The sequence below is a fragment of the Geotrypetes seraphini genome, chromosome 11 (genome assembly GCF_902459505.1).
Source record: "Geotrypetes seraphini chromosome 11, aGeoSer1.1, whole genome shotgun sequence".
Lineage (NCBI taxonomy): Eukaryota > Metazoa > Chordata > Amphibia > Gymnophiona > Dermophiidae > Geotrypetes > Geotrypetes seraphini.
Window position 1 is genome coordinate 134,937,780 of NC_047094.1, and position 15,827 is coordinate 134,953,606.

General features: G+C 41.9%; 1 long non-coding RNA gene across 2 annotated transcripts in view; it reads right to left on the minus strand.

The window, feature by feature from the left end:
- LOC117345626 overlaps window positions 1-15,827 on the minus strand; it is a 123,531-nt gene that overhangs the window by 89,719 nt on the left and 17,985 nt on the right. For both annotated transcript variants that reach the window (XR_004536476.1, XR_004536475.1), the window contains exon 2: window positions 5,547-5,650. This is a non-coding gene — a long non-coding RNA (uncharacterized LOC117345626). The remainder of the gene's footprint in view (window positions 1-5,546; window positions 5,651-15,827) is intronic.

The window sequence follows — 15,827 nt, forward strand, 5'->3', positions numbered from 1 at the left end:
AACGGGTACAAGTGGATCGATTTTTCACTCTGTCAAAAATTACAAATGCTAGGGGACACTCAATGAAGTTAGAGTAATATTTTTAAAACCAATAGGAGGAAATATTTTTTCACTCAGAGAAAGCTCTGGAATTCATTGCCAGAGGATGTGTTAAGAGCGGTTAATGTAGCTGGTTTTTAAAAAAGGTTTGGATAAGTTCCTGGAGGAAAAGTCCATAAACTGCTGTTGAGACAGACATGGGAGAAGCCACTGCTTGCCCTCGATCAGTGGCAAGGAATGCTGCTACTATTTGGGTTTTTGCCAGGTACTTGTGACGTGGATTGGCCACCATGAAGATGGGCTAGATCAGGGGTAGGGAACTCCGGTCCTCGAGAGCCGTATTCCAGTCAGGTTTTCAGGATTTCCTCAATGAATATGCATGAGATCTATTTGCATGCACTGCTTTCAATGCATATTCATTGGGGAAATCCTGAAAACCCGACTGGAATACGGCTCTCGAGGACCGGAGTTCCCTACCCCTGGGCTAGATGGAGCATTGGTCTGATCCAGTAAGGCTATTTTTATGTTCTTGTAATTGCGCCCAGATTTGGGTGGTCTTTATGGAATCCTGGGGAGAATGACAAAAAAAGCCCTAAAAGACAGTGATCCAACAGGCTGAGCGAGGAAAGGGATGAGGATGGGGAAGGAAGATGGATAGATGGATTGCAAATGGAATTTGCAGGCATAGCTATTCAAAGTGTACAAATTGCCAGGTGGTATTAATCTCTCTGCCATCATTTGCTAAGTTACTAAGTAAGCTGAGAGCATTTTCATTTAAGTGGACAATTTTTTAGATTGTTTATGAAGGTTAAAACCTCTTTCTTGCACCCTTGCTCAGCTCGAAGCAAAGAGAGCGAAGTTTGTTTATTGCATGCTAACACGTTCACTGTGGTCTTCTCTTTAAAAAAAAACAACCCATCACAATGGCCCCAGCACTGAAAATTGCACCGTCAAAGTGCAGGAAAACATCACCAGCTGCTTTAGGCCTGAATGCTGGGCACCTTGATTTCCATACCGGAATGAAAGTGATTAATATACAAATGGAAAGAAAATGGATTGCAACCTTGGGGGTAATGCAAGTCATAAAAGAGACTTCTGGGCTGCTACCACTGGTGAAAAGCATGAGGCAAATTGAAATTCTTTTTAATAAGGAAAAAAAAAAAAAATTGGCTTTGGTTTTAATAGTTTCTGGGTGAAGAAAACCACTTCTCTGTGATCTCTTCCCTGCAGTTTTCAGATGTTAGGCTGGTGACATATATAGTACTGGGGTGGGATCAAGCTCTTTTTCAACAGGTCGTCTTAATAACAAAGCAAATCATTAATTAGCACCCTTGTCTGTAAATTGCCACAGTGCTAAACACTTGTGTCTGGGCTCATAGCAGCCTGGCAGGTTTCAGCACTCAGCATGCCATTCATTGTGTCTGGAACTGGAACTGAGTCCAAGAACGCGGATTTCTAGGTTTTATTTAAAAAATAGCAGACAGGTTGATGCCATACTTTAAAAAATACAACAGAGAAAGAGGTGTTCCTGCAGGTTTACCCTTTAAAGTTATCATTTTTCAATAAGTTCTGTATACATTAGTAGCACTGAATTAAATGTTAGGAATTTGGTATTGGATTGGATAAAATAAAATAAGAACATAAAACTAATGGTCCACCAAGCCCGTTCTCATGGTGGCCAATCCAGGTCCCTAGTACCTGGCCAGACCCAAAGAGTAGCAAAATTCCAGATTCTCAAACAGTAGCAATCCCAAGGAATAGCAAGATTCCAGAATCCTAGAGAGTAACAAGAGTCTAGAATCCCCAGAGTAGCAACATTCCATTCAGAATCTCAAAGAATAACAAAATTCCGGAATCCCAGAGAGTAACAAGAGTCTAGAATCCCCAGAGTAGCAACATTCCATTCAGAATCTCAAAGAATAACAAAATTCCGGAATCCCAGAGAGTAACAAGAGTCTAGAATCCCCAGAGTAGCAACATTCCATTCAGAATCTCAAAGAATAACAAAATTCCGGAATCCCAGAGAGTAACAAGAGTCTAGAATCCCCAGAGTAGCAACATTCCATTCAGAATCTCAAAGAATAACAAAATTCCGGAATCCCAGAGAGTAACAAGAGTCTAGAATCCCCAGAGTAGCAACATTCCATTCAGAATCTCAAAGAATAACAAAATTCCGGAATCCCAAAGAGTAACAAGATTCTAGAATCCCAAAGAGTAGCAACATTCCATTCAGAATCTCAAAGAATAACAAAATTCCGGAATCCCAGAAAGTAACAAGATTCTAGAATTCCAAGGAGTAGCAACATTCCATGCTACCGATACAGGGCAAGCAGAGGTTTCCCCATGTCTTAATAACAGACTATGGACTTTTCCTCCAGGAATTTGTATTTGAAAAAACTGTGCCTACAACACTGACAGCTCCTTTTACTAAGCTGTGCTAGCGGTTTTAGCACGCGCTAGACGCTAATTCCAGCATTGAGTTGGCGTTGGTTCTAGGTTTAGCATGCATGACAATTCTGCGCACGCTAAAAACGCTATCACAGCTTAGTAAAAGGAGCCCTGAATTAGAAGAGACTGCGAGGGGATATTATCGAGACCTTCAAAATACTGAAAGGAATCAACAAAATAGAGCAGGAAAAAAAAATTATTTACAATGTCCAATGTAACACGTACAACAGGACATGGACTGAAGCTAAGGGGGGACAAGTCCAGGACAAATGTCAGGAAGTTCTGCTTCACGCAACGAGTGGTGGACACCTGGAATGCTCTCCTAGAGGAGGTTATTGCGGAATCCACCGTTCTAGGATTTAAAAGCAAACTAGATGCACATCTCCTTACGAGAGGCATAGAGGGATATGGGTGACTAAAATGTACACCTGGCTGGGCCTCCATGTGTGCGGATCGCCAGACTTGATGGATTGAAGGTATGATCCGGAGATGGCAGTTCTTATGTTCTTAAGGAGGAGAGATCTGCCAGATTGAGAGCTGGCCCTGGATATTTTGCACCAGGAATGGTGCCAGCTCTGTGGGTGTTTGACCAAACCACTTGCCCATGTCTGGGGGTGGGATGATCTCCAATGGGTTTAGCACCCCCAATCATTCTGAAAAGATGGCATCTATGGGAAGGACTGAAGCTAAGGGGGGACAAGTCCAGGACAAATGTCAGGAAGTTCTACTTCACGCAACGAGTGGTGGACACCTGGAATGCTCTCCTAGATGAGGTTATTGCGGAATCCACCATTCTAGGATTTAAAAGCAAACTAGATGCACATCTCCTTACGATAGGCATGGAGGGATATGGGTGACTAAAATTACGCCAGGTGTACACCTGGCTGGGCCTCCGCATGTGCGGATCGAAGGTTTGATCCGGAGATGGCGCTTCTTATGTTCTTAACACATGTTATATTGATTCAGTGGTGTAGTGAGGGGGGCAGTCTATTCCCAAATTTTATTGAAATCTGTCAAGTTTTGACAGAGTTGTGCAGAGCACAAGCTTTGTACAGTTTTGTTTGAAACACAGAGTAGACCCATATACTGTATGTATAGCTATATACATATCTATTTCAACACATGCTACAAACACATGTCTACATAGGGATTGGAATGAGTCCTAGATCTGAGCTCTCATTCTGACACTGCAATCTTGAGCCTAATTAAAATTTGATGAGGGATTGATCAGCCAAGCAAACAGGAAATTTAGCTACGAGTGAGGCTAATGTTTGCTCAGATGTGTAATGAGGTCCAAGGGGAATATTTATGGGGTCCTTAGCGAGAGTTTCAGCATTCCCTTCTCTTTATTTCTTCTCTACTCTTCCTGTGAACAGAGGAAATTGCGAGGATGCCTTGGAAGGGGTGGGGGGGAGGGGTGTTTGCACTGAAAAGTTTGTAATTCATATAACCTATTCAGCTATCATTGGACAGCGTGTTTTGACCACTGGCGCTGGTGGTGCTAAAACTGAAAATTCAAGGCTGGGCTCTATGCAGTTTTCAGTGTTGAATTTCCGGCTTTTAAAAAGCCAGCTAGCCCATGTCTAGTTAAATCGATATTTAGACAACTGGCCATGGGCTAGCGCATCCGGATATCTATGCCGTTCCATTTATACTCTAAACATGGTGGTTAGCTCTGAAGATTTCAAGCTAGTTGGACTCTGCCCCTGAAACGCTCCCGAAATGCTCCCTGATGCAGCCACTTTCCACTTCAGTACTAGATGGTCATTTTCACCACTGCTAACTGGTTAAGTGTCACTAAAAATCATAGGAGCCAGCTCTGTGGGTGTTTGAGCACCTCCAACATTGAGTGAACTCTGTATCCAACGATGGGATAATATCCATTGGGTTTAACACCCCCAATCATTCTGAAAAGTTGGCTCCTATGCTGAAAATGACCGGATAACTGCATACAAGCGAGTAACCGGTCAACGGCTGTTCCAAGCTGGTTAATTAGCTTTAAATATTGGCCAGAATATTTCTACAGAATCTTGACACCTTGAAGCTCAGATGTTTATTCATAGGGTTGCCAGAATTTGCAAACGGAAAATCTGGACCCATTAGACCCGCCCCCAATTCCATCCTAGCCCCGCCCCCCACTGCTTGCTCTTGTCGGGCAGAGGGGAAGTCCGCAGATGCCACACGGTGACATCATGCGCCCATGTGTGTGACATCGTGTGGCATCCACGCATGAGCCGTCTTCCTCCCTGCCTGAAGCTATTTGAGGAGGCTTTTCAAAACCCGGATAAAGTGCCGGGTTTTGAAAAGCTGTCTGGACCCCCTGCAAAACTCTTGACTAGCATAAATGACCATAACATTAGATCTTCATTGATTTTTCTCAGGCTCCTACAAAGTCTTCTTCTCTAGCAGGCCTCTCAGATCTTTAAGGTCAGAGGGCGTGCTGCGATTGACAACAAACGAGTTATCACATGCCCGTTATGCGAACAGGAGAGCATCTGTAATTTTGGTTGCAGGTGTACAATTATGGAATAATTTGACAGGACCATTGAGGTTACTTTCTGATATCCAGAAATTTAAGGTTTTGAAAACCACTTGGTTTATGGAGGCTTTGAATTGAGTAGGCTGGGATACTAATTATGTGCATTTTAGATCAGTTTGTTTTCAAGTTTTATTTAAAATTTGATTAATTGTTTAATTGTACTTCTAAGCGATGAACAGAGCTAAAACGTTTTAAAACATTCAGGGAGTACAATACATGAGACCTAGGGCTCCTTTTACTAAGCTGCAATAGGGTTTTTAGCGCACGCTAAACCTGCGCTATGCGGCTAGAACTAACACCAGCTCAATTCTGGCGTTAGCGTCTAGTGCGCCTGGCAATTCAGCGTACGCTAAAACCGCTATCGCAGGTTTGTAAAAGGAGCCCATAGACTTGACATATGCCAATGGGGAAGGGGGGGGGGTGAGAACTACAATATAAGATAGGAAAGAAAACATACAGAAGGGTTTGGAGAAACAGAAAGAGAAGGAATAGAGTGGGAATAAGATATTTGGCAGCTTACCTTTGCAAAGGGAATCAGAGCTCGAAGGTTAAAGGCAATTTGTTTACACTTCCTTTCCCATTCACGGTTCCTGCACTTGCGGTTTCATTTAATCGCAATTTTTTCTGGGGAGGGGGAAAATAAAAAAAACAGTCTTAATGTAAAAAAAAATCCATCTTTTTTTCCTCCCTGTGGCATTCCTGGTCTTACCTGGTGGTCTAGAGGGCTTTCGGGGCAGGAGCGATCTTCCTACACTCCTGCCCCGTGCAGATCGCCATGAGGAAATGGCTGCTGGGAGCTCCCGTAGTCTCTCGAGACTACGAAGGGAACTCCCTACAGCCATTTCCTGATGGCGATCTGCACGGGGCAGGAGCGTAGGAAGATCGCTCCTGCCCCGAAAACCCTCTAGACCACCAGGTAAGGCCGGGAAGGCGGCAGGGAGGTGGGGGTGGGTCAGAGCCAGATAATCACGTTTTTTTCGGCATTCGCGGTCTGGCTCTGCCCATATCCCCGCGAATGACGAAGGAGAAGTGTATTTGTATGTTATACGATAATTATGTTTGTATGTTGGAAACCACTTAGGTCAAAGCTGGTTAGAAATCTTTTAAATCAATACATATTCTCATTGTTCAGGATGGTATTTCTAACATCTTTGAAAATTTGGAGGCCCTTTTACTAATCCGCAGCAAAGAGTGGCCTTAATGTGCTCTTGAACACATCTTAGGTCTTTGTTATAATTGTGATGATCTGAAAAAGAAGGGTTACCTTCCAAAGCTAATCATTAGCCCCCCCACCCCACCTTTTACAAAACAGTGATAGCGGGTTTTTAGCACAGGCCGGCATGCTGAATGCTCTGCACTGCTCCCTACGCTCATATGAGCGCAGGGCCTTCAGTGCGCAAGCCTGCGCTAAAAAACGCTATCACGGTTTTGTAAAGGGGGAGGGAAAGTACATTAAGTTAATCCAATTTATTTATTTAAAAATTTATAGACCACTTACAAAACTAAGCAATTTACAATCAACACACAAAACTTTTAAAGACAGCACATCTTATATCTATCAAAAGCTCCTACTGCTGGCCACAATGCCGACTAAAACCTACTTAATTACATAATATTATCAGCATAAAACATTAAATCCTCTAAATTTCAAAGGAAATCACAAATCCAATAAAACTCCTCTCATATGAGGAAAGATTAAAGAGGTTAAGGCTCTTCAGCTTGGAAAAGAGACAGCTGAAAAGGAGACAAAATCCTGAGTGGAGTAGAAGAGGTACAAGTGGATCAATTTTTCACGCTGTCAAAAATTACAAAGATTAGGGGACACTCGAAGTTACAGGGAAATACTTTTAAAACCAATTGGAGGAAATTTTTTTTCACTCAGAGAATAGTTAAGTTCTGGAACGCGTTGCCAGAGGATGTGGTAAGAGCGGATAGTGTAGCTGGTTTTAAGAAAGGTTTGGACAAGTTCCTGGAGGAAAAGTCCATAGTCTGTTATTGAGACAGACATGGGGGAAGCCACTGCTTGCCCTGGATCGGTAGCATGGAATGTTGCTACTCTTTGGGATTCTGGAATCTTGTTACTCTCTGAGATTCCGGAATCTTGCTATTCTTTGAGATTCTGGAATGTTGCTACTCCTTGGGTTTTGGCCAGGTACTAGTGACCTGGATTGGCCACCATGAGAATGGGCTACTGTGCTTGATGGACCATTGGTCTGACCAAGTAAGGCTATTCTTATGTTTCTTCATGTCTGTCTCAACAACAGACTATGGACTTTTCCGCCAGGAATTTGACCAAATCTTTCTTAAAACCAACTACGCTCTCTGCTCTTACCACAACCTCTGGCAACGCGTTCCAGAGCTTCACTATTCTCTGAGTGAAAAAATATTTCCTCCTATTGGTTTTAAAAGTATTACTCTGTAACTTCATCGAGTGTCCCCTTGTCCTTGTGGTTGATTATGAGATTTTATTATATCATTTAGAAAAGATAGGTATTACTACTACTACAATTTTTTATTTCTAAAGTGCTACCAGACTCACGCAGTATTGTACATTAAACACGCAAGAAGATGGTTCTTGCTCAAAATACCTTACAATCTAATTATGACAGATATAGAGGACAAAGGTGAATTTATACATGAAACTTAGGTGGGAATTACATGGGACTTAAGAGGTGGAGGGGATAGGGCAGTAAGAGGGAATGATGACAGATATGGGCGCTTTACAAGTTGGCAGTTAAACGCAAGTTCAAAAAAGTGGGCTTTCAGCCTGGAGTTGAAGACTACCAGAGACGGGTCAGGATTAAGTTAATTAGAGTGAAGATTTAGGATGGTGGGTTTTTTTTCTGAGTTATGGAAACCAATATTTGGGGTTCTTCAGGCCTCCCCTTTGTCACCAATCTTATTTAATGTATTTCTTTCTAGTTTGATCAAGTTCTAGGCGGTGTACAAAAATGCCAAAACAATGTGCCAAATAAAATACATTTTAAACAGAAACAGACCAGGGGAAATGACAATTTTTAAAGACGTTGACTAACGTGAGATTGGGCGTGCAGAATTTTATACATGAGGATAGCATAACTTTGATTATTCCCACTGAAAAGACTAAGAAAGCGTTATGTCTTAGAAGTGAAGCAAAGGTAATAGCTGCAGGGATTTGGATTGTACTGTATTGATTGAAATTGAGTATATCCGTGTCTATTTGTCACTCCCTGTTTCTCCGTCGAGCAGGGACTGTCTCTTACTTGGTTAAAGTAACAGCACTGCGTGCGTCCAGCAGTACTATATAAGCAGTAATAGTGCTGCCCCAGGTACTGTAGTTAGATTGTGACCCCGCCAGGACAGATAGGTAGAAATACTTTGAATAGAAGCGGTGTATAAGAAATTTAAATAAATAACTGAATAATGAAATACCAGTAGTATGTAATAGCACTTATTTACTAAACATGAGTATAGCTTTAGCAGATAAGGCTAGACTCAGGGCGCTGGTCTTTGACCTAAGGGCCGCGGCAGGAGCGGACTGCTGGGCACGATGGACCACTGGTCTGACCCAGCAGCGACAAGTCTTATGTTCTTCTTAAGACTATGAGATCCTTTGACTAAAGTGTGCTAAAATCTTGGCTTAATGCATCTTAATAAGGCCTAGTGATTAGAGCAGCAGGCTCGGCACCCTGAGGTTGCGAGTTCAATTCCCACTGGAGTCTCAAGTAAGTAAAGTCAATGTCTGTTTTTATATTCCCTTTTCCCCCATTTATTATTACGAAAATCACTTAGAAATTTTTATAAGCATTGTATCAAATTTTTAATAAAACTTGAAACACACACAGAAAAAGCAGCATACAAGTCCCACTCCCTTTACCATTATTTTCCTGCATGCTAAGCTCAGATTTACCAGTTTTCAAGTTTTTTTTATTTTTACAGCGCATGTCTAATGTTTGCATTAACTTGTGGCACCTGCAAAGGTGGGAGCTCTGACCACCTCCTATTAAGGAGGTACTGAGAGCTTCTGCATTAACCCAGTGTTTCCCAGTTAGCAAGTACTAATCAGAACCCACTCTTTGGATAACGTTTCCAAACCTATTCCCTGCCCATGACATGCCTCTTCCTACAAACATTTAAAAAAAAAAAATAATGCATGATTAGTGCACGGAAAAGGAGACATTACTGCAAAGCACTTTAGCGTGTTTTGCGGTTAAGCGCTTTCTCACTCGTTAAACATGCATCACAGCTTCAAGTTTAATATTTCAAGTTTAATAAGTATTTGATTAATCGCTTACTCAAATATCTAAGCGACGAACAAATAATTCAATTTACAGATAATACAGGGGTTATAAAAGACAGATGGACACTGAACAAAACATATTAAATTAACGACTAACAGAATAAACAGAAAAGAAAAACAAAGGGAAAGGCAGGGTAATGAAATACAATAATAATGATAGAAAGAAGGATGATTATGGTAAAAAAACAATAGGAGGGAAATAAAAGAAGTAGCCTTATGAAAATAAGCCAAAATAGGCTGGGACTCCTAAATATCAAAAGCTCTTAAGTTGACTTTTAAATTGATCTAAGTTCTTTTCTTCTCTGAGTTCCAAGTTTGAGGAGCTGTAACAGAGAAGATAAAGTGCCGCCGTGTATTAATAAGTTTAAGTGAGGTCAATAGATCTCAGTGATCTGATTGGGGTATAAGGGATCAATAACTTGTAGATGAAAGCTGGGGTTTTATATAACAGGGATTTGAAAGAAAGTAGATTTAGTAAAAAGACCCTAAAATAGTAGCACACTTAAGTAACCCCCTCCTTTACAAAGCCGCGCTAGCATTTTTAGCGCTGGCCGTGGTGGTAACAGCTCGGATGCTTATAGGAGTTCTGTGAGCGCTGGATCTGTTACCATGGCGGCCGGCACTAAAAACGCTAGCGGCAGCTTTGCAAAGGCTTAGATTGTAAGCCTTCAGAGGACAGGAACTACCTCATTTTGTCCTGGGAGTCTGTCATAATTAGATTGTAAGCTCTTCTTAGCAGGGACCATCTCTTACATGTACAATGTTGCGTGTACCTGGTAGCGCTATAGAGATCATAAATTATTGTTGTTATTGTTCTGTATACAAGTGCAGCCAGCCTTGAAGCTATTCCTGAACAGGAGTAAAATAAACACAAACTTGGCTTTCTATTTCACTTTTTCTGATGCATTCAGCGTAGATCACATTTCCCTCTGCCAAATTTGTTTCCCCTGTTCTTTCTGTTTTACATTGTAAGCGGAAGCAACAGTAGCTGAAACGCAAAAGGCTGCATTGCGTTTTACTTACAGGTGACAATCATGAAATATAAATAGAAAAGTTAATAATGATTATTATCGTTCTGCTCCCCCCTTTCCTTTATGTAGCACACAGATCAAACGTTGCCAGCCCTTCCTCCTGACAAACTGAGGTGCAAAAAGAGTTCCCTTTACTCATCCTGCAGGGGGCAAAGGAAGCCACTAGAGGGAGCTAATTTACCCAGCTTCCAAAAAGTGCTAAAGCCACCGATCATATCTGTGAATTTTTAAAACTGTAGCCATGAACTACATACAGAATGAAACGGGGACTAATTTTTCCCCGTCTCCACGGGAACTAATTTTTCCGTCCCGGCAAGTTCTTTTCCTGTCCCTGCCCCATTCCTGCAAGCTCTGTCCTCATCTGCACAAACCTCAAACACTTTAAAATCATAAGTACTGCTATCCCTCCGAATTTGCGAGTTCAGTACTGGCGAATTCGGTTATTCATGATTTTTTAACTTCTACTTTTTACAGGCTGCCCGAACCTCCCCAGACCTTACCTGGTGGTCTAGCGGTGATGCAGGGCAGGAATGATCTTCCTATGCTCCTGCTCTGTGAAGAGCCATCATCAAAAACGGCTGCCGTGAGTTCCCGTTGTAGTCTTATGAGACCATGGGAACTCACGGCAGCCATTTTTGATGACAGCTCTGCACGGGGCAGGAGCATAGGAAGATCGCGCCTGCCCCACGTCACCGCTAGACCACCAGGTAAGGTCCGGGATGCAGGAGGGAGGCGGGGGTGGGTCAGAACCGGTCCTGAAAGTTATTCACGATTTTCCATATTCGTGGGCCGGCTCTGCCCCTAACCCCCGCGAATAGGGAGGGAGAAGTGTAGCAACATTCTAGAGCTCAGATTGTGATGTCATAATGCCTCATTCCACCAATGCCTAAGCTCCGTCCTCATCTGCACAAGCCTCAAACGCTTTAACATCATAAGTAGCAACATTCTAGAGCTCCGATTGTGATGTCATAATGCCTCATTCCACCAATGCCTAAGCTCCGTCCCTCAAACACTTTACCATCCTAAGTAGCAACATTCTAGAGCTCCGATTGTGATGTCATAATGCCTCATTCCACCAATGCCTAAGCTCCGTCCCTCAAACACTTTACCATCCTAAGTAGCAACATTCTAGAGCTCCGATTGTGATGTCATAATGCCTCATTCCACCAATGCCTAAGCTCTGTCCTCATCTGCACAAGCCTCAAACACTTGTGCGGTTAAGGCTGAGCCTACAGGAATGGTTGAGGGACAGCAACAAAACTCACAGGGAAGTTGAGTTCCTGCGGGGAAAGGGAAAAATTTGTCCACGTGTCATTCTCTAGTAGGAACCTGGTTTCTCCAAACCAAATGGGGAAAGTGGGGAAAAATTGTGCCCCCAATTACCTGCATAAATGGAAAATGAAAATGCTTATTTTTGAAAGAAGAATCTGTGGGACACTTGGAATAAAAGTAGATGAGTAAAGAGAACTCCAGTTGGACAATAATTTGTTTATTCTAAAAAATTTATATTCCACTCCATCAACATTTCTAGGCGGACTCCAACAAACATACATAATTTATAACAAATATATTAAAACAGCAATTACTTAAAAAACTTCAAAACACTTTTTAAACATCTAGAAAGTCTCCCTTAACAAAAATGTTTTCAACGGAGGGGAAGTTATCAGTGTGGGCTACTGTTAATTTTAGCCCAGGGTCTCTTTGCGTACAATAACTTTAAGGTGATTATTTTACCCCCCCCCCCACACCTTTTTTTTTACAAAACCGTGGAAGCATTTTTAAGAGCAGGCCAGTGCGCTGGATGTCTGCACTGCTCCCGACGCTCATAGGAACTCTTATGAATGTCAGGAGCAGCGCAGAGCATTCAAAGCGCCGGCCTGCGCTATAAACCACTTTTGCGGTGGGGGAGGGGCGGGGGGGTTCAAGAGGCCCTGTCCAAGTGCAATTAATACTGGTATATAAGAACTGAGTTCAAGTTCGTCCTGGTTTACCTTCTTTACTGATGTCTTTTGAGATCTTTAGCACTTCCTACCGTCCTTTTGTTTTTCATTTCATTTTTAAATCTTTTTCATTGAAATTTTAGCATAAGAAATCACATAGGTAGGACATGCGGCGGATTTGACTAAATAGTAACTGCTGGTTTAACTTTGGCGATTCGCCCTACCAGAGTTGCAGATAAGTTCAAACCTAACTTATATATAGTACTAGCTGATGCCCCGGCGTTGCACGGGTATTTAATTATAGCAATAACACTGTAAATGGATTCAAATAAAGATACTTTATAGTGGTGAATGAAATTATTTTTTTACAGCTTTATGAAAAGTACAATATTCAAATTATAATGTGAAATATTTGACAAAATGAATACAATACAACAAACACAAAACTTGATTAGAAACAACATATTTAGTTTCACCTCCAGGAGCAAGAACATATAAATTGTTGGGTGAACCCACCCTTGAGCAAGCAACATAGAGTTGTGGGCCACGAGACCCCCAGAACATATCACCCCAGGTAGTGAGGGATCTGCATACCAAGGTTCGTTCAAATCGGTCAAGCCGTTTTTGCGTGATCGCGGCACATACACACACACACACACACATACATACATACACACATACATACATACACACATACATACCTCCAATTTTATATATATAGATTAAATAACTGTGGTTTGTAAAAGGGAAAAGAAGAAAATTATTAAAAAATAACGAAGAGCCTATGAGGAAGTGCAGCGGCTTTCAAAACTCTATGGGCTCCTTTTACGAAGCTGCGTTAGGGCATTAACGTGCAGAATAGCGCGTGCTAGATGCTAACGCCAGCGCGCGGTAATATCCTGCATGCGCTAAAAACGGTAGCGCACCTTAGTAAAAGGAGCCTTATGGTTTCTGTGTGTCATACACAATAGAGTGCCGCTTCTGATGGCTCTTGGGTATTAGAGGAACCCAAAAATTAGACGGACCGCCGTGATCTGTACAAGTCTCAGTCTCTTTTGAAGCTTTTTATGAGAATGGACAAAATGGATGATTGTACCAATAATCTAAATGATGCATTATCAAAAAATTTTTTTATTGTCCGAAGTTTCCACAAGGTTGAATAAAAACGATAAAAACACGGCGGTCCGTCTAATTTTGGGGTTGAAAAAATGTGACCGTGTTACTTCATCTTATCAACAGTTGCATTGGCTGCCTTTTGAGGCTAGAATATTGTTTAAGTTTGGTTGTACCTGTCTTAAAGTATTGTTTCGTATGGCTTCTATTTACTTGTCTTTATGCTTTGAACGATACAAACCTAACAGAATTACTCGAGGGCAATATTTATTTGTTTTCCCGATTAGCAAGTTTTGTCGTTATAAGAGATTTTTCGATAAATTGCTCGGTTTTCAGGCAGGTAAGGATGCTGAGATGCAGGGGTGTAGTAAGGGGGAGGGGCACCTTTCTGCCCCTCCATGCAATACTCATGCCCTCCCTTCCCCTACCCCCGTACCTCTTCAAATCTTTGCCAACATGAGCAACTTCTTTGGCCCACCACTCGTTCCTCCTCACGGGACCAAGAAGTGAAGTCAGAGGGAAAGTAAATACCGGCACGAGCGGCACACTTGCAAAGATTTAACCCCCCCCCCCCCCTTTTACGGAACCATATAGCAGTAACAGCTCCAATGCTCATAGAATTCCTATGAGCGTTGGCGCTGTTACCTCCGCCACTAAAACCATGCTACAGTTTTGGAAAAGGGGGAGGGGTTAAAGAAGTATGGGGGAAGGGAGTTCGCAAGTGTAGTGTGAAGGACAGGGAAGGAGTAGGGATGGAGGTGGCACTGCCTCGGGTGCCTATGCTACACCACTGCTGAAATGCACAGGCAACTTAATTGGTGGCTGCCAGGACTAAGCATTTTGGCTTCACTGCAGCTTGCTCTTCTCTGCCACCTAAGGCAAGTGCCTGGTCTTGCCTAAAGCTTAAGCCAGCCCTGCCCAGAAATCTAATGTGTCTTCTCAACCAAGAGACTGGGAGTCTCACCATCTACGCTCTGGGCAATGTGCAGCTTAAGCTGTGATGAATTTTGCCGTGCAGCAGAGGTGGTTTCAGACTCGTCTGCAAGCCTCTTCATCTGTGTCTCCTAGTCGAAAGATCATTCATTAAAGGAGCCCTCTTTTTTTTTCTCCTATCTGAACCACCTCTCCACCTTTCAGCACCCACCTCCTCCCCCTAAAAATATCATCAATATTTCATAAAGTTACAGTGACAAATTTATTTTAATGCGGTCCACAGAGGAGCCTGAGATTGATTGGGCTTTCAGAAATATGACACGTTTCAAGGCAGGATATTCATGGAGTGTTTTAGTGCTTATATTAGTCAGGGAGAGGCAACTGCTGAATTTATCATAGTTATAGCTTTCCTGGTATCCATTTTCCTTTAGCCACTGACAGCAGGTATCTGAGTAGTCCCCTATTGATTGGCTTTGTGGATCTGTCTTTAAAATGAACCGACCGAAGGAAGCAAGGGGAAGGAAAGGGGGCTCGGTTCAAATGAAGATGATTCTTTATGGGGCTCTGCCCGTATCTATGTATGATCAAAGCTACGTCAGTTAAGCTGGGGGTGGAGGGGTTATACGAAGTGGGCATATGCACAGAGCGAGGTAAATTCAATAATTGCGCTGAAATGGCAAATAATAATAATAACTTTATTTTTGTATACCGCAATACCATAACAAGTTCTAAGCGGGTCACAATATGAGACAGCTAACAAGAATACAAAAGTAGTTATGAAATAACAGAAGAAAGGATACTAAGAAGTTTCAAGTTTATTAATTTTTAATATACCGACCATCAACGAGTATCTAGCCGGTTTACAATAAAATGCTAAAAATAGAGATAAAAGTAATACTTGTAAAAGTGATGTTTTTAGAGAGGAGGGGAGGTGTACGTTAAGGACATTGACGAGACGAACTTGAAAGTGAGGGTTAAAAAGGAGGGAAGGGGTAAAGTTACATTATTAGAGATGAAGAAAAAAAAAAAAAAAAAAAAGAAGGGTTGAAAGGAAAGGGAGGGAAAAGGAAAATACAATATGGATAGGATGGCTTCATTAAAGCGGTTGGTTGATTGAAGATGGGAAGATTCAAGAGCAGTTGAATGCGTCTTGAAATAAGAAAGTTTTTAAGTTACTCTTAAATTTATCGATGAATTTTTCCTGACGGAGTTGAAATGGTAAAGGATTCCATAGGGTTGGGGCTACGACTGAAAAATTATGCAGTGACAAATTTATCAAAAAGACAGGCTTTTAACCATTTCCTAAAAGATTGGTAGGAAGAGGCCTTTAATATTATTTCTCTTAACCATGTATTCATTTTGCCAGCTTGGAATGACAATGTCCTATCTAAAAATCTTTTGTAGTGACGAGATTTGAGTGTGAGACATGAAAAAAGATGTGAGCTGCGAATGCATTTAACGGTATGAGCCAACTCGAAATGAGAAAAAAAGATAGATTGGTGCCA